Source organism: Macrotis lagotis, chromosome 5 (genome assembly GCF_037893015.1).
Source record: "Macrotis lagotis isolate mMagLag1 chromosome 5, bilby.v1.9.chrom.fasta, whole genome shotgun sequence".
Lineage (NCBI taxonomy): Eukaryota > Metazoa > Chordata > Mammalia > Peramelemorphia > Peramelidae > Macrotis > Macrotis lagotis.
In genome coordinates, this window is record NC_133662.1 from 163,979,717 (window position 1) to 164,000,338 (window position 20,622).

The window sequence follows — 20,622 nt, forward strand, 5'->3', positions numbered from 1 at the left end:
ATAATTGGAAATTTTAAAAATATGTGCTCATAGAATGTTAGTGCTAGAAGAGACCTTAGGAATTATCCAGTCCAACTCCCTCATTTTACAGAAAAGGAAACTGAGGCAGAGAAATAAATTAAGTGATGTCTATTTGTGTGAAGATTGAAATCCACCTTTTCTGAATCCATATTCAGTGCTCTTTCTAACATACTATATATTGTAAAGATCTAATCACAAGAATTTGAAAGTTGCAGTCTGACTACCTCCAAACAAGCCTCCCAGGTTGGCCTATTCCAATCTTGGACAGCACTAATTTTTTAGAAAAAAATGTTCCTGACATTCAACTTAAATCAGTCTCTTTGTAACTTTCCCTCACTATTCCTGGTTCTGCCCTCTAGGACCATAGAGAACAAAACCTATCCTTCCTCCATATAGTGCCCTTCAAATTCTTGAAGACAGCTATGTCTCTTGATCTCTCTTCTCTGCAGACTAAACATGCCTAGCTCCTTCGATCAATCCTCATATGTCATGGATTCAAGATCCTTTACCATCCCAGCCATCCTCCTCTGAACACTGTCCAGTTCATTAGTGTACTAAACTATCGTACCCAAATATGAACATAATAATATCCTAGACAAGGACACTGTATAGTGGAACTCTCACCTCTGTGTTTCTGGAAGATATGCCTGTCTTGGGCAACTAGGTAGCATGATGGATAGCATTCCAGGACTGGAGTCAGAGGGGCTCCTTTTCCTCAGTTCAAATCTGCCTTGGACACTTACTAGCTGTGTGACTAGGATAAAATCATAACCCTGTTTACCTCAGTTTCCTCATCTGTAAAATGAGATGAAGAAGGAAATGGCAAACCATTCCAGCATCTCTGCTAAGAAAACCCCAAATGAGTGGCAGCTAGGTGGCTCAGTGGATAAAGTACCGGCCCTGGAGTCAGGAGTCCCTGAGTTCAAATCCAGTCTCAGACACTTAATAATTACCTAGCTGTGTGGCCTTGGGCAAGCCACTTAACCCCACTTGCCTTGCAAAAAAAAAAAAACTAAAAAAGAAAATTCTTTTTGGGGCGGCTAGGAGGCGCAGTGGATAAAGCACCAGCCTTGGAGTTAGGAGTACCTGGGTTCAAATCCGGTCTCAGACACTTAATAATTACCTATCCATGTGGCCTTGGGCAAGCCACTTAACCCCATTTGCCTTGCAAAAAAAAAAAAAACCAAATGAGGTCATAGTCGAACACTACTAAAATGACTGAATAATAAAATGCCTGTCTCAATGATGTCCAATGTCACATTAATTTTTTTAATCATCATATCACATTTCTGACTGTGGTCCACTAAGACCTCTAGATCCTTCCCCACCCAGAACTAGTGATCCCAAGGAAACACCTTTCTTTATATCCCCCTGACCAAGTACAGGTCTGGCACATAGTAGGTATTTAATAAATCTTTAGTAACTGGCAAATGAAACTAACTCTAGACAATGGTCTTCACTAGGATTAACCAGAAAGCCAAGTACAATAAGTAATTAAGTAAATATCTGAAATGTGTATATTACTTGTATACAATTGGCAGGTACCTGTGGCGAGATAATTCAATCTACTTTTGGTTAGTTTTCAAGCTAAGATTTAACTGCTATTGGCATTAAAGTTATTTTTCTTGTATCAGAGACTTGAATCTTCATTCTCTGAAAAAAAAGATTATTCCTTCCCTCTCCCTTTTTTTAATGCTTCTGGAAACCACTGACTTGGCCTGAAGAAAGATGATAGTAAACTTGGACAGGAAAGGTAACTTGGAAAGGAAAGGAAACGGGTCTTCCAGAGTTCTCAAGAATCAGTGCAGATAGGAGTGTGTGTAGCGCTTGTATAGTGTCAGAGAAAGGAGATAAATGGAACAAATTCACCATTCTCAATCAAAAAAGAGAAAATGCTTACTTGATCAGAAAAATTGAGTAGAAGGAGGTTCTCAACAAGAACAGAAAAGACATGCAAGTCTTTTTGTTTTGTAAAATGGTAGTGAAGGACTAAGAGTCAAAGAGCAGAAAAAATAAAGAGCCTGGACATACTGGCTCAAAGACCTCAGGATAATTAGGACCTCAGGATAATCTCTCCCACTTTAGAGTTGGCACCCTTTGTTAATAAGAAAGAACAATTGTGAAAAGATAACCAAAGAGCAGGAAACAACGAGAGAGCACTGAAGACAGAAATACTGGGAAAGACATCCACATGATGGTAGCCAAGAGTAGAGGACAGCAACCATGGCAAGATGATAGGGTGGGGTCCTGTTAGAAACAGAGATATCAGCGTGAGATTCAGAAGAAACAACCTTCACTTCTTCCATCAAAAGAAGTACACCCATGGGGGCAGCTAGGTGGCGTAGTGGATAAAGCACGGGCCTTGGAGTCAGGAGTACCTGGGTTCAAATCCGGTCTTAGACACTTAATAATTACCTAGCTGTGTGGTCTTGGGCAAGCCACTTAACCCCCATTTGCCTTGCAAAAAAAACCTAAAAAAAAAAAGTACACCCAGCATGATACTATAAGATACATGCCTCTTATGAGGACAAGAAAAGGACCTATAGGAAAGAGTCTCCTGACTCTGTCGATTTGTGGACAAGTTCTTTCTGTGTCCTTTGAAGAGAAAAATCAAACATGTCCTATGTTTGATGCTCTTTGAGGTCACATGCTTACAAGGGGTTGAAGATCACCTGTGGAGGAACTGTCCATACACTGATGCTCTCCAGTTCCACCCAGATAGAGGCAAACAGCCAGGAAAGTTGAGAGTGTACCTAGGTCCTGTGGTCAGGAAAGATCAGCTGACACAAGTAGCACTTAGTTCTTTTCTAAGATCTTATTGATCTCCTATCAGTAGCTCAGAGAAGGGTAGGATTCAGCAGCCTTTCAAAAGCAAGATGCCAATGTCCTTGTCCCTTTTTTTGTTTCTTCAAGGGAAAAAACATAATTGTACAAAAATGTATACAATGTTTACTCAGGGGAATTGTTACTGTGAAGAGCAGGCAACACAGCGAGTAGATGGACACCACAGATTGCCAGTCCCTGCCTTAGAGTTTCTGAATGGTAAGAAGGCAGGACTTAATGAATAAGGAAAAGAAAAAAAGAAAAGTCATGATGATGGACAGCGATTCAGCTCTTCTATTAATTCAGAAATACTAATTCCAATATTCAAAGACTGAATTGCCCTCAATGTGCTCCAACAAATTTTTCCTCCTTTCTCCCTCTGCTAAATATGATCTGGCTTCCATAGATATTTTTCAGTCTCTATACAGCGATTGCACACGGGAGATAGGTAATGCCTCAGATGAGTAGTTGGTCTGAACCTGTTCAACTGACTGAGTTCACTACAAATTTCTGCTATTGAACTTCAAATGGACTTGTGCCTCTGCACAGCAATTTCATTTGTTCCATCATATTTGTCAAATGGTCGATATAATTCCTTCTTTCCTTAAGACTGCAACTCCAATCTCTGCCCCTTATCCTCAGATGACTTCAATCCTTACATCCTACTAGCTTCTTTTTCTTCTCTCCCCTTTTCAATATTCTCACCTATCTTCCTTCCCTCAATTCTAAGAGAAAGACCTGCTTCAATTCCTTGCCAAAGATAACCTTCCATTTAATCTTTTGATCCTATCTCTCCCTAACTCCTCATGTCACTGTTCCTTCAGTCATTCCCTCTCTCATGTATCTTCAATAATAATGACAATCTTTCACATTTATATACATTGTTAAGCTTTTCAGTTCTATTATTCACTGGATCTTTTTTCTCAATCCATGAACATGTTCAGATTTCCCCAAACCTAAAAAAATCTTTTTCTTTCTTTAAATTTTTATATAACTTTATATAAATTTATATAACTTCATTTTCCAATTTATATCTCTCCCTAACCTTAAGAAAGAATTAAAAAAAAACTAACCTAAAGTTAGTTCATACTGACACACTAAAACCAACAGTATGTATACAGTGTTCTATACCCATAGTCTTCCATTTCTGCAAAGAAGAGAAAGATGTGGATTCTATCTCTTCTTCAAAATCTCTCTAATACTTAAAAAAAGAAAAACTTCCTTTGAACTTATAACCATCTCAAGCAATTATTCTTTCTAATTTCCCCTTCACTGCCAGACTTATGAGAAAGAGTTGTTTATACTTGCTACCACCACTTACCCTTCATTCCTTAGGTCCTTTGTAACAAGGCTTCCATTTCTACAGCTTTAGTAAACAGCTCTCTCCAGGTTCTAAATTAAGTTAGAATTAAATCCAAGGTCTTTATTGTCTGTCTTTATCTTCCTTGACCTTTCTGAGGCATCTGACCAGCAGAAAAATTCTTTCTTTTTGGATAACTTGTGCTTCTTTGACTTCCATGACTCTATCTCTCTGTTCATCCTGTTTCCTCTGTGGCTTTTTATCTTCTTTTGGTCTCTTTAAGGTGAGAGTCTCTAAAGGTTCTGTCCTTATAACTTCTCTTTCCACACTCTCTCAGAGATTTTATAGCACTAATTATCATGTCTATGTAGTTGACTCCCAAACATATCTGCCCCAAACCCCGTCCTGTATCCAGTTCCCTACTGATTATAACCATATGGGTGGACTACATCAAACTCAATATATCCAAAATGGAACTCATCATCTTCACCCCACCCCCCCAAAAAAACCTTCTGCCTTTTCAATTAACTTCTTTACTTGTGTAGATTATACTGCCATCCTTTTAATTACCAAGGTTCTAAACCACAGAGTCATCTTTCCTCTCCTCTTGCTCTCTACACTCAATCAGTTGATGTCTTATCGATTCTGTTTTGCTCACATTCATATTCTCATCCTTCAGACACTTCTCATCTAGTCCAGAAATGTCAAACAACAGTCCATGGGCCCACAATACTCCCAAGTGTAGCCAGAACAAATTAAAATGTAATTGGAAATATTTAACAAAATAAATCAAAAATACAATAAAACCCAGATAATATTACATCTTAAAACCAAGTTAACAAATAGGCAGCCCCATAGGTATCCTAAGTATGGATTAGTAGCCTCCATTTCTATTTGAGGTTGACTACATTGATCTATAATAATATTAAATATTATTATTAAAATTAGCATTATAATATTAAAATCTTCCCTAAAGAGGATTCCTAAACAGTCCCTGCCCTTGAAAAGCTCACATTCTATAAAGAAAAACAATATATGTGCACATACACATATATGTATATGTGTATTCACATATAGGAATACATATACAAAATACAAATTCTAAAAAAAAAAAGGCTAAAAAGACCTCATGCAGGATATGGCACTTGAGTTAGATTTGGATTCTAAGAGGATTCTAGGCACAAATGAGGTAGGAGTACATTATAGTTATGGGTCATAATTTGAGCAAAAGCATGGAGATGGGAGAAGCATAGGGAACAGCAAGTTGAATGGTCTAGCTGGACCATAGATTAGATGAAAGTAAATAAGGCAGACTTATTTTAAGTCTGGAAAGGGAAGTTGAAGCCTGATTATATTTGATCCTGGGAGCAACAGGAGGAGGGAAAAGACTGAAGGGGTAACTGTATGCTTTAAGAATATCACTTTAGCAGGTGTGTAGAGAATGATGCTATTATTTGTCCTTCATTCTTGAAAAGGACCATGACATCAGGAAGGTAATGTCATGACTTGCAGGTGAATTGAATTCAAGTGAGGCAGGACTGGGCAAAATCATCAGTCTCCCTCTCTCCTCCTAAACCATCTGTGTTTAGATGTAGCTAAGAATGAATGGAGACCAGTGGAAGACATTTTTAAGCTAAAATCTTTCCCAGGTTTCAATATGTCTGAGGCAAAGGGCAGGGGGGGCAGGGAGAGAGAGAGAGAGAGAGAGAGAGACAGAGAGACAGAGAGACAGAGAGATAGAGACAGAGACAGAAATAGGAAATATTAGAGATAAGATATAAACTTCTTGAGGGGATCCCCAAAGCCTAACATCTTGCCTTTCACATAGTAAGAACTCAATAAATGTCTTTTGTGATGGTTGTTTTCATATTATCTCCAAGGAATAAGTGTCAACCAACTCTGAGATTTTCCTTTAGATTTCTTACCTAGTACTATATGAATAGAATTGAAACTCTCACTGTCACCCAGAGAGTTCACTAGTTTGCAGCCTTAGGGAATTACCAAAGTCTATTTGTTATATGTAAGAAGAACAGCTGATAGTCACCTGGGAAGTACCCCACCATCACCCTGCCACTTATAAAATTCCACCAAGAGCTCTCTAAAGAGCCACTGCTTTGACATTATCAAGAGTTAGAATGCAAACCAAGCCTTTACCAATCATTTTGTTCAGTTGTGTCTGACTCTTGGTGATCTCTTTTGGAGTTTTCTTGGCAAAGATGCTAGAGTGATTTGCCATTTCACAGATGAGAAAACTGAGGTAAACAGGGTTAAGTGTCTTGCCCAGAGACACACAGCTAAAAGTGTATGAGGACACATTTGAACTCAGGAAGATGAGTCTTCCTCATTCTCTATCCAGTACTCTATCCATTAAGCCATCTGACTGACCAGATATAATATTAATCCTTTATCAAAAATTGATTATTGGGAGCAGCTAGGTGGTGCAGTGGATAACCAGCCCTGGAGTCAGGAGGACCTGAGTTCAAATCTGGTCTGACACTTAACAGTTGCTAGCTGTGTGACCTTGGCAAGTCACTTAACCCCATTGCCTTAAATAAATTAAATAAATAACAGTCAGACCCTCTGTCCAAAAGATTACTTCTTGGAGGTTGTCCTTATTCCTAGTCCAGTCAAAGTATCATAGTAGCTAAAGCTACAAGGGACCTAAGAGAACATTTAATCCAACTCCTTCATTTTGTAGATAAGAAAACTGAAGCTCAACAAGGTTAAGAGATTTCCCTAAGGTCAGAAGTAGGAATTGAACCCAGGTTTTCTGACACCCTTCATAGGTTGCCCAGATTCCATTAATAATGCTATTGAATGGGAGTACTCAACTAATTCTTTTGAGTGGCTTGATTATTCCAAATAAGTCTAATTCGGCTTGTCTTGAAGCAATTAGAGAAAATGGGGATGTGTACAGTCAAATGAAACCCTTGGGTCAGGCTGTAGGAGGATATGAAATTGTCAACTGTTTTTCCCCTAAGCTTTATACTTCAAATCCCAACTGCTGCAAATTTGCCTACTGAATGTGAAAAGTCACTACAGCCATCTGACTGAATTTGCCTGTTCTGGGACAAGGAAATATATGCAATCTTTAGCATATGCTAAAAGACATTTGGATAAGTTGCTAGCAAACACCACATATAATACTGAAAACACCTTCAAGAAAGACCTCTTTGTCCTTTCAGCGTCTGGATGACTTCCCAGGCACATGGGATATGAATGTCTCTCTTCTCATTAAGTGCCCACCCTTATCACATATGGCTAAGTAAGGGTTCTTACACAGACTGGAGGGCCCTGATTCTAGGAGGTCTCACTTCTTCCCAAGCATAGCTTGCCTTTTGAAGGAGATTAAGATATTCTCATCACCATATACAAAATTAGCCTAGAAACCATAAAAATCACCCTGTGTTCAGATGTGACAGCCAAAGAATTAAACCCTATAGAGAACAGTTTGAGCACATAAGGGAGCATGGCTCTGAATGGAAGGAGCATCATTATGCTAGGGACCAGGAGATTGCTTTGAGGATACTGAAAAGTCTGGGAGAAACCCACTAGATCCCCTTCCCTGTCTCCTCATAAAGATCAGAAAATGTGGAGATGATGCTGTGGTTTCACTATTGTTCTGGCTACAAAAACTGCAAGCCCAGGTCCATATTTTGTGATTGCATACAGAAAGCAAGTATCAAATGCTGGATCTCCATTAAAATTCTTGTGTACTTTCAAGCTTTCATAACTAGTATTGCTAGTATAATAGAAATGGTCTGCTAATAAGATTTAAAAGCAAATATTTAAAAATTTAGGATATAAAATGTGCAAAAGGTATCTTCTTTCAGGTCTTGTGACATGAAAAATAGCTGTAAATATGTCACAAGACCTGAAAGAAATACATTTTGCACATTATGTATCCTAAATGTTTATACATTTGCTTCTAAATCTTATTAACAGATCATTTCTATTATACTAGCAATACTAGTTATGAAAGCTTGAAAGTATACAAGCAAAAAAGGGAACCTGTGTCTCCCAGGGAGCAGAACTAAAATGCCATCAAGTTATGGGAAGGAGACTCATTAGCCATTCACAGATTGTTTCCATCACCCTTACAACCTAAGTTACCAATGTTGAAATGTTTAAAAATTACAAAAAGGATCCTTTGCTATTGACTTGTCCCTGAAAAGAAATAAAAACATCTTTCTTTTGTATATATTGTAATATTTGTTGAAAATGGACCCTGTGTAATTTCTGATACAAAAATATGCGTACCATCAAGGTCATTTCATATATCAAAGACCACAGAGGTCATATTCGGCAGAGCAATGTGAAAATTTTGGGTTCACCTTGTAAAATAGAATCATACAGTGTGGTAGAGTGAAAAGAACTCTGGACTGAGTCAATTCAAATTCTGCCTCTTTTATTTACTATCTAAATGACTTTGACAAGTCATATGAACTCTGTGAGCATTTCCCTATCTATAAAACAAAGAGGCTGGACCTGATGAACTCTAAGTCTCTTTCAGCTGTTAAGTCTGTGATTTAACTCCTTCCAGCTCCAAATCTTAAGAAACTTAAAAAACTGAACTACTATCTTCAAACAGGAAAATTTTTAAAGCAATAGAAAGATCTGTCATATATTTAAAGAATCACAAAAATCTACAATCCTTCTATGCAACCATTTTTCCCTGGATCTAGCCCGAATTCTTCATTCAATAGTTTCTTGTTTTTGGATATCAAAGAAGATTTTTACTCAGGAAAAAGATTTGTTACAAACCAAATAGACCAACTATTCTAGTGGTCAGTAAGTCCAAAAATCATAATTACTAGGGGCTATTTGACAAAAACTGCTGGGAAAACTAATCAGTAGTTAACAGAAATTAGGTTTAGACCAACATGTCATAACCATATGCCAAGACAATCTCCAAATGGATATATGACCTAGATACAAATGGTCACATTACAAACAAAGAAACATTGGAAAAAATTACTTTTCCAATCTATGTCTAGAAGAGGAGTCCAAGACCAAACAAATTTTGACTGTATAAAATTTTAAAATATTTATCCAAACATCTCTAAAATTAGAAGGGGGGAAAGAAATCTTTGCATAAGTTTCTCTAATAATGGTGTCATTTCCAATATATTTAAGGAATTGATCCAAATTATAAGAATAAAAGCTATTCTCCAACTGATAAGTGGTCAAAGGATATGAATAGGCAGTTTTTAAAGAGAAGAAATCCAAGATATCTACTACTATATGAAAAGAGAGCTTCAGAGAATCAGAGAAATGCAAATTAAAGCAACTATTATAATGGCAAAGTTGACAAAAATGGAAAATGACAAATATTAGAAAGAGTTGCATAAAAATAGGAACTACAATATTTGTAGAACTTTAAATTAGTACAATATTCTGGTAATTACCTTGGAACTATGCCCAAGATGTTACTAAACTCTATATGAACATGTCCTTACAATATCACTACTAGGCCTATACTCAACAGAAAAATTAAAAAATTTTATGTGTACAGAAATATAACAGCTTTTTCTGTATTAGCAAAAAAGGGAACTAAGAAGATGTCAATCAATTAGAAAATGACTAATTATACAATATTAATATAATATAATATGGCATTATTATGCTATAAGTAATGAAGAAAGTTTATTTTAGGGTAAACTGAAGAGATTTGTATGAATTGATATGAACAAAACCAGGAGAGGAATTTATACAATAATGTCAACATAGTAAAAATGACCAGTTTTGAAAGATTTAAAAACCTTGACAAGTTCAATAATCAACCATAATTCTAGAGGACCAGTGATGAGGCAGAGAGGTGATAGACCAAGAAGCAAAATGAAACAGGAATCTTTGATCACAGTTAATGTGGGAATTTGTTTTGCTTGATGATGCTTATTTGTTAAACACTTCTATATTTCTTTTCTTTCCAAAGAGAGGGAGAGGAAAAAACAAGTACTTTAAAGTTGAAAAAATTTAATAAAAGAAAAATATTTATTTTATTCTTTTTAACCTCTAGTGACTCCCTGTTTAAAAAGTAGCATTGTAAGGGTAGCTAGGTGGCACAGGGGATAAAAGTACTGGCCCTGGAGTCAGGAGGACCTGATTCAAATATGTCCTCAAATACTTAATAATTACCTAGCTGTGTGATCTTGGGCAAATCACTTTACCCCCACTGCCTTGAAAACAAAATAAAAAAGCAGCATTGTGGCTTGGAGGTGAGCTGGATGTTCACAAGAGAAAGTAGACTCCTGTAGGGGCTAATCAAACTGAAAATAATAATAATAATAAGCATTTATAAGGACTTGCAAAACACTTTACAAATATTATCTCATTCACACAACTACCTTGTAAAGTAGGTATTCTAATTATTCTCATTTTATATATTAAAAAAATCTAGACAGAGTTTTAGTAAATTGCCCATGGCCACAACTTGGAACTTTGAAGGTTTTCTCACTCCAGGTCCAGCTGGATTGTACTCTATAGATGAAAGGGAAATCTTACAAAAAATTAATGCTAAAAATTATCTTTATATGCAATAGGAAAAAAAAGAAAAGAAGGAAAAGAAAAGAAAAACAAGATGTGGATGGTGGCTTAAAAAGAGAATATGATGTCTAATTATTGTCAATTAACCCTGCCAAGAAGGTAAAAACCTGCTGAGAAAGAGACAAGTATTGTTTTGTTAAATTTTCTTAATGAGTAACTTTTCTATAGATTGGAAAGTCCCACCAGAAAAGATTCTCAGTAAATGTTGATGGTTAACTGGTTTGGGGATCATATTTTTTTGTTTAAATTTTTATTTTTATGTAGGGAAAAATCAAACGTAAATTTAACCTAATTTGGCTGCAAGTTCCTTAGCTTTTGCTTTTTCCAGCTTGGCAATATGAACCCAGAACATTGCCACCTCAGAGACAACAGATCTCATCATATCTATCATTGTAATTGGTTTTGATGGCTTCTACCAGCTTTGCCAGGGATCCCTTATCTTCAGGATTAACTTGTGTGAAGGCAATGCTTATGCAGGTCTTTCTGTGAACTGAACGACCAAGTGTGGCTTTACCTTTGATAATACAGTAGGGAACCCCCATTTTTCAACACAAAGCAGGAAGGAAGACCACTAGCTCATTGGGGTCCACGTGATGTGCAATCTCTACCAACTGTGCCTTTTTGTTTTCTACAAGAGTAGTAACATTGGTAACATCTGCTCTGAGGGCAGGTGGTCTCTTAGTGAGGACATCTCCTTTGCCAGCAGCTTTTTGTTCAGCCCGAGCCAATGGCCTTTACTTCTTCACTTGCTTTGTCTCAGGTCTGTACTTGTGAGCCAATTTAAGAAGCTGAGTAGCTGTCTGGCAATCCAAAGCTTGAGTGAACTGGTTAATTGCTGGCGGTACTTTCAAACATTTATAAAGGATGGACCGCTGACACTGCAGTCTGATGTATTGGGGCCATATTTTTACCAAAGAGAGAGCTCTTTTTCCACAAGCTATATAAACTGTGTTCTCTTCTTCTAGTCAAGTAAGCAGTACTAATATACAGTTGAGAGTCAGTGAAGAGAAAATGAACCAAGACTTATTTCAAGTCCCTTCTCTAACACATACAAGCTGAATGACCCCAGACAGGTCATTCAGCTTCCAAGTGATTTAGGTAAGCCTCTAAAACTGAGTTACAGAGAAATTAGGTATCCCCAAAAATCAAAGAACTTCCTTTATTGGAGAGATCTGTATACACATCAAATCAAAGCTCTAAACCGAAAAACAAAAACAAAACAAAGCTATGTATAGAAGGGGAAGAACAATGTATATTCATTTCCCTATTTTGGGAAGTAATAAAAGACCAAGTAAACATATAGACCAAGAGATTTTTAGGTTATAATACTTAGAATCTTTAAAATGAAACTCAACCAATACTTGGTCCAGAGAAAGGCTTGCTTCAGTTAAAATCCAATTTAACTCAGTAAGAATTTATTGAGTACGGTTTATTCTAAGTACCATTAGAAAATAGAAGCTACATAAGACACAGTCCTGCTTTGAGGAGACCAACCACAGTTCATTCATGAAACTCTAAAATGTTATTGAATTAGTGTATCAATTAAAAACTCCCACTGGTGATGTATTAAAAACACAGTTAGACAGTGGTTCCTAAGAAAAAGACCTGGGGATTTTAGGAGATTCACTATGAGTCAACAGTGTGATGTTTCTGCCAAAAAAAGCAAATGCATCTGAATGTATCTGTAATATATCTGAAAGTATATTTAAAGATTTGCGGTGACCAGAACAAGTGGTGCTATAACTGCAATCTGTCCTGAGGAGTCACATCAGTAGCACTATATTCAGTTCTGAATAGCATATTTAGTAAGGACACTGACAACCTGAAGAGCATCCAGAAGAAAGTATCTAGGATATTAAGAGTACTCAAAACTCTTAACCAAGTGAGGATTGAGTGAAGGAACTAGGGATTGTTAACTTCATTGATATGGGGAGGTGATCTGAAAGTGAGCTAAAAATGGAATGGGTTCTCTGTCACTGGAGATCTTCAAGTGGAGACTGCAATACTACTTGTCTGCCATGTTGTAGATGACTTCTGAGATCCCTCCCTACTCTAGAATTCTTTGATTTTATAAAGAGACATGATGGTAAATAAACCAGTCCTCTAAAGACACAGTACTACACCTCAAGGTACAAATTCAAAATTTAATATTAATAAAGTCAACATGTATATAAAACTTTAAGGTTTGGGAAACACTTTAAAAATATTATCCCATTTTTTTCCCTTACAAAAACCCTAGAAGGCAGGTACTATTATTAAACTCATTTTACAGATGAGTGAAGTGAGGTAGACAGACATTAAGTGACTTTTTTTTGCACTATGGTCAGAATGAGGACATTCTTTGTCATCATAATGTTGATACTTCCAAAATGGGGATGATGTTATATTGTCATATTCCCTAAAGGCTGAAAGACATCAAAGTGGCACATAAATCAATTCAGAGTTTTTGGACTTGGAATGAGAAAGACCTGAATTCAAATCTTCCTCAGATACTAATTTGCTGAGTGATCCTTGGTAAATCATTTAACCCTCTGTCTGACATAGTTTCCTCAACTGCAATAGCACCTACTGAAATGACTAGCAAACCACCTCACACCTAACAGAGAGGCTAATACAACAAAAAAAAAAAGGAAAATTTTAAATGTTGGAAGGGATGTGGGAAAATTGGGACTCTAATGCATTGTTGGTGGAGTTGTGAACTGATCCAACCTTTCTGAAGAGTAATTTGTAACCATGCCCAAAGGGGCAATAAAATGTGCATTCCTTTTGATCCAGCAATACCACTACCAGTTCTATATCCCAAAGACATCAAAAAATAGAAAAGGAGCTATTTATACAAAAATATTTATAGTAGCTATTTTGTGAAGGCTAAGAATCAGAAATCAAAGGGGTGCCCATCAGTTGGGGAATGGCTAAACAAGCTGTAGAATATGATTGTAATGCAATACTACTTTGCTGCAGGAAATGTCGAGCAGGATAAGTTCAGAAAAACCTGGAAAGACTTGCATGAACTGATGCATAGTAAAGTGAACAGAACCAGGAAAACATTATAGCCAGTAATAGCATATTGTTTTATGAAAAACTGTGAATTATATGTATTCTCAGCAATACAATGATCCAAGATAATCCCAAAGGACTAATGATGAATACTATCCACCTCTGGAAAGAGAACTGATATTGATTGAAGATACACTGAAGCATGCTATTTTTCACTTTGCTTCTTTCAGTTTTTCTTTTATTCATCTTCTTGTACAAAATTACTAATATAGAAATGTTTTACATAGTTATACATTTATAACCTCTATCTGACTGTTTATCTCTAAGGAAAGGGAGAGGAGAGGGAGGGATAGAATTTCAAATTCAAGACTTTAAATAAAAATGTTTTTTTTTAAAAAAGAAATGACTACTTGCTTGATGTCATTTTAAAAAATTTGCTAAGATCTTCAGTCACTGTTATCTGAGCTGGTCATCTCTAGGTACCTGTTTCTGAATTAACTCCTGTGTACACTACAGCTAATCACACAAATAAGTCAATCTAATGGAAAAGACATTGATGTTCTAAACCAGAAATGGTGGGTTCAAATTCCATATGAGATGAATAAAAGAGCAATAAAGTTCATATGGAGGCAAAAAAAGTCAAGAATCTCAAGGGAAAATAAATGGGAGGGGGGGCAGGGGGGAAGAGTAGGAATCAAGAGAATCTTAAACTACCAGATCTCAAACTAGGTTAAAAAGTAGTAATTCTCAAAATAATTTGGTACTGGTTAGAAGACAGTGAGATCTGGCAATGAAACAAGTTCAGCATATAGTCCTCAGAAGCAAAACAATCTAGTAGTCTAATATTTAATAAACACAAAAGCCCCAGCTACATAAGGCTCATGATTTGATAATAAATGAAATGAAATAAGCTGTTGGGAAAATTTGATAGAAAAATAGAAGAAAATATATTTAAACTAATACTTCACACTCTAATCCAGAATAAGCCCCAAATGGATACCTGATCAAAATATAAAAGAAGATCTATACAAGAACAAAGTTTATAACCAAGCAACAGATAGAGAGGGTCACAGAAACTAAAATGGATAACTTTGAATTAATATATAAAAGTTTTTGAACCAACAAATCAAATAAAGCAAATATTAAAAGAGAAGCAATTAACTGAGGGAAAAAAGTTATAGTAAGTTTTTCTAATAATGGTCTCATTTCCAAGATATATAAAGAACTGGCTTAAGTTTATACAAATAAGAACCATTCTCCAACTGTTAAATGGTCTATATAAATGGTAAAGATCTCAAAGGAGGAATACTGCAATATCAATATCATAAAATTGAACAATTTTGAAGAAGGAAGGAAGGATGGATAAAAGGAAGAATGAAGGAAAGGATAGTGGAAAGGGTGTTGGGTTTGGAGACTGAGGACCTGAGTTCAAGCTTCTATTTTAGTATTCCTTTGTATGACTGGGTCTTACCCATAAAATGAGATAATTGGACTAGATGACCTTCCAGATGGCTTCCAGTTCTAAGTCCGTCATCCCATGAACCATTGTAAATACCTTGACCTGCAAGGACTTGGGACAGTAGGCAAAAAGCACACTTAGTCCTTGCTTATTGATTTGACTGAGTCTACAACACTAATAATCATGTTATATAGAGAAACTCAGACAGGAAGTCATATAGATATACCTATAGACAGCCAACTTTAACTGCTCAGTGATACACGCAAGTATGAGAATATCTGGTGTTACCAGAAGTCGTCAGATTATTTTATCAACAAATTCTAGAGAAAGTATGGCTTAAATTAAAGATGTAAAGCAAAATTAGAGATGTAAAGGAAAAGGATAAAACTGGATTGAAAGGAAGAGAAAAGGATTTCAGAAAGCAGGTGTGTACCAGAACTTTGAGGCAGTGGCACATACCAGGTTAGTGGGTTAAACAACAGAGCACCTCACTCTTATAAAGTGAGACAAATGCAAAGAAATGAAAACTGAAGAGCTGCCCATAGAGTAGGTAATGGCTAAACATATTATAGTACATGTATATGATGAACTACTACTGTGCTTTGAGAAATGATGAAAGATATGGTTTCAGAGAAACATGGGAAAACTTGTCTGAATTTGTATAGAGTGAAGTGAGAAGAATCAGGAGAACAATTTATATAATAACAGCAATATTATAAAGACAAACAACTTTGAAAGACTTAGGAACTCTGATTAACATAATGACCAACAACAATCCCAGAGGACTCAAGGTAAAATATGCTGCCCACCTCCTGATGGAGAGCTAATGGCCTCAGTACAGATTCATCCATATTTTTTTTTTTAGGATATGGCCAATGGCAGGATTTGCTTTGCTTGACTATACATGGTTAGTAATAGGAGTTTTGTTTTGGTTTTACTTTCTCAATTTAGAAGGGAAAGAAAAGAATATGAATCTGAAAATAAAATAAAATTTAAATAATTAATTTTTCAAAAAATGTTTAAATTGAGTCAAATAGAAAAGAAAGCATAGCGGCTAATATTTTTTCTGAAGCCAAAGAATCATTCCGTTTCAGTAAAGCAGCAGCACCAATGAGCAGGATCCTTGGAATCTAAGCAACCTAATTTAGGTGAACTCATCCTAAATGGAAGATGGATTTAGAAAAAGTAACCTTAAAGTTGCATGCATATGTCAATCAGCAAACATCTAGTAAACATGTACTCTTTTTCCAGGTACTGTGCTAAGCACTATAGAATAAGGGCAAGAACTGTTACTACCCTCAAGAAGCTTATATTCTAATAGGAAAGAAAATATGTAAGTAAATAGCTATAGATGTACTAGATACAGACTGGAAGGTAAACTTGGAGAAGGCTCTAGCAGTTGGAGAGATGGTGGCCTAAACTAAGTCTTAAAGGAAGTCAGAGTGTAAGAGGCAAAGGTGAAGATCCAGAATCTTCCTGGTCCTAGAGGCAGTTCAATGCAAAAATAAAGAGACAAGAGGTGGAGCATTATGTGTAAGAGGTGGCAGGTAGATCAATGTGACTGGATCACAGAGTTTATAAAGGGGAAGGGGAAGAAGACCAAAAAAGTAAGAAAAGGCTTGGATATAAAGAACCTTAAATGCCAAAACCCAAACTGGGCTGACCAGATTACTAAATATGTCAAGCAGAATGATTAATAGGAACTATTTGGTACTCACACACACATACACACATATGTATATATGTGTTACAATACACATACAGGCATGTCAGCATATATACATACATAAACAATTTAGAAGAACAAGGAATAAAATATCACAACTATGGCTAGGGGAATTTGCAACCAAACAAGGGATATGGACCAGCAATTTAGCAAAGTCTACTGAATAGATATAACACAATGAATAAAACTATAACCAGGATCAGCCTAGGTGAAATTTTTTAAAAGCACCCTTTCATTTCTGTTTTCTTGCTCCTTTCTCCTCCTCAAGCATCCTTGGTTGCCCAATGCATTTCAATTCAACAAACATTTCTTAAGAACTAGGTCTTGGAAATATAGAGACAATAATGAAACATTTTCTGACCTCAAGAAGTTTACATCCAAAGTCCTAACCAGGGTCACTCATCTCTGACTAGAGACAAATGCGTTCTACTCTTCTTTGTCAAGCTTTTAAGAACTCCTTTGACATCTCCAACAGACTTTGGAAGCTATCACTTAGAAAAGATCAGATAAGTTAATTCATGATAAGGTGTTAATGATTGATAAAGGTTCAATATGTTGCCCCTCCCTAGACTATGTGTATTTTAACCCAGGATGTAGTCTTCACCCAAAAGGAGTGGCGTTTTATTACAGACCTTCAAGGATGTGAGGGAAAGGGGTTTTCCCAGCACACAGGTGACTGCCTACTTCTGTTTATGGCAGGCTTGGGCATAAGGGCAACCAGGGCATGCAATTCCTGGTTGATTGTGCTGGTTACAATGCGAATGACAGAGTGACTAAACCTGAAGTTGGTATTTATTGCACAGGAACTGCACTGACAAAGTTTCACTTGGTTCAGGAGTCAGAGGACCTCACAGCAACTCACAGTTAGAGTATTTTTTCTCACTGACCCTGAGGCTGGGGAGGTAAGCACAATTAATATCATTCCCATTAAACAGATGTGGAAACAGAGGCTACCAGAGATGAAACCATTTACCCATATTTATACAAGCTGTCAAAGAATTCAAATTCAGTTCTCTTGACCATTCTACTGTGTGTCATTAGCTAAATTTGAGAAGGGCCATTATCAGAACATCCTTCATGTCTGGGACACTTCCATCTTTATTTTATTTTCTGTTCCTCACCCTGATTCCACCATTTCTTTTTTCCCCTCTTTATGTGATTTTATTTTTTCCAATTACATGCAAAGATAGTTTTTGACATTCATCTTTTCCTGAGCTTTTGAGTTCCACATTTTTCTACCCTCCTTCCTTCCCCCCTTCCCAAGACAGTGAGTAATTTGATATAGGTTATATATGTACAATCATGTTCAGGTATTTCCATATTAATTATATTGTGAAAGAAGAATCAGAATTAAAGAGGAAAAAACCCTGAGAAAGGAAAAAAACACAAAACAAGCTTTAAAAAGTAAACAGAGCATGATTTACTCTGCATTCAGACTCCACAGTTTTTTCCCTCTGGAGGTGGATGGCATTTTCCATCACATGGCTTCACTGTTTCTGTCAGTCAGTGTCTCGTATTTGTAACCGGAGGTCCTATTGCCTCCATCCTCTCCCAGCTCATCAGTTACCAGATGCTTCCGAGTCCACCTCTGCAATTTGCCTTAAAACGTTGTGCTTCCCATCTACTCCCCAGGGAGTACAGGATCAAGCACAGGGGAATCCAGATTACACACACCAATGTTCCCACAGTCCCATAATGTAGAGTTGAGGAAGGGACCAGATCATACATAAGCTTATAGATTTTTAAATCACAATCAAGTTCAACCCCTCATTTTATAAATGAGAAAACTGATGTCCAAAGATTAGAGTCCCTGAAACAAATATCTTCCCTGGTGTCACACAGTTAGCTAGGAAATGTCAGGAGCAAGATTTTAAAACAGATCCTCCAATTCCAAAACCAACACACTTTCCACTATACTATATTGACAGTGTCCAGAATGAACTGACCCCAAACCATACTGTGTATATTTTTAAGGTGGGGGGGGGGAGTCTTTGATAATTATTCTCTTGGGGTGGAGCCAAGATGGTGGAGTGAAGGCAGGAAATCCTAGAAGGTCTCCCCCAGACCACTCCAAGTGCCTTTAAATTATGAATCTAACTAAATTCTAGAGTGGCAGAATCCACAGAAAGACTAAGTAAAACAATCTTCCAGTCCAAGACAACTTGGAAGATTCACAGGAAGTGTCTGTTACATCAGGGTTGGAAAGGACTGCAGTGCAACCCAGGTCGTGCCAGCCAAGCAGGAGCAAACCATCTCCAGCCACCCAAGAACAGCTGGTGAGGTACCTGGGTCCATGGGGGCATCTGGATCCCTGGGGGGCACCTGGGTCAATGGTAACAGGGGTGGTTTCTAGACCTCTCAGCCCAGAGATTGCCAAGGACAACTTGGAAGGTCAGCAGGAAAACTGCCAGTATGAGCATGGTGCCCAGGCCAGCACAGACCTCAGTAGAGCCCTGGCCTCAGGAATCAGGAGCAGGCTTGTGGAACCACCCAGCAGGGACTCACCCAGCAGCTGCTTCCAAAGCGAAGGTAAGGGAGTTGGGGGAGACTGCACAGGTCTCTTTGCTATCTCTGAGGCAGGACTCTGTTGCTTTGCCCATACTCAGACCCAGGTCACAGACTGAGTCCTCAGTCTCAGAAAAAAGAGCTTTACTGCCATAGCAGGAAACCTTCCTCACAGCTCCAGGGCAGAAGGAAGTGCTTGTGTTCAGAGCACAGGCCAGGAGAGCAGCCGGTGCTTCTCATAAGACCTTGGAAGAATTGAAATCTTTGGGTAGGGGGGTGTCCCTGAAAACTGCTACAAAAACACTCAAAAGTTTAGGAAAGTGTGTCCTCTACCCTGGATACAGAGCCTCATCTTAACAAAGAATTAAAATAAAGTCATAGGCTGGGGAAATGAGCAAACAACAGAAGAAAAGAAATCTGACCATGGACAGCTACTTTGGACTTATGGATCTATGGAGGATCAAAACATATACTCAGAAGATAACAAAGTCATAGCTTCTTTATCCAAAGCCTCCAAGAAAAATATGAATTTGTTTCAAGCTATGGAAAAGCTCAAAAAAGATTCTGAAAATCAAGTAAGGGAGTTAGAGGAAAAATTAGGAAGAGAAATGAGAGCAAATGCAGGAAAATCATGAAAACCAAGTCAGCAACTTGGTGAAGGAGATACAAAAAATAATGAAGAAAAATCCTAAAAGCAAGTTTAGGTCAAGTGGAAAAGCAACCCAAAAGGCAAATGAGGAGAAGAATGCCTTAAAAAAAGCAGAACTGGTCAAATGGAAAAGGAAATTAAAAAAACTATCTGAAGAAAATAATTCCTTTAAATGTAGAATGGATCTAAGAAGCTGATGACTTTGTGAGAAATCAAGAAACAATAAAACAAATCCAAAAGAATTAAAAACTAAAGGAAAATGTAAAATATCTCACTAGAAAAATAACTGAGCTGGAAAACAGATTCAAGAGAGATAATTAAAAAATTTTGGGGCTACCTGAAAATCATGACCATGAAAAGAACCTAGACTTCATTTTTAAAATAATTCTCTAGGAAAATTGTCTGGATATCCTAGAAGCATAGAATAAATAGAAATTAAGTGAATCCTCTGATCATCTCCTGAAAGGGATCCCAAAATAAAAACTCCAAGGAATATTATAGCCAAATTCCAGAACTCCCAAGTCTAAGAGAAAATATTACAAGCTGCCAGAAAGAAACAAATCAAATATCATGAAGCTACAGTCAGGATAACAAGA

The 20,622-nt window shown here is 37.0% G+C and overlaps 1 protein-coding gene and 1 pseudogene across 1 annotated transcript in view; both read right to left on the minus strand.

The window, feature by feature from the left end:
- Window positions 1-20,622, minus strand: part of ZC3H12D (zinc finger CCCH-type containing 12D) — a 38,849-nt gene that overhangs the window by 13,795 nt on the left and 4,432 nt on the right. The window lies entirely within an intron of this gene.
- On the minus strand, window positions 5-19,167 carry LOC141487887 (large ribosomal subunit protein eL8-like; annotated as a pseudogene).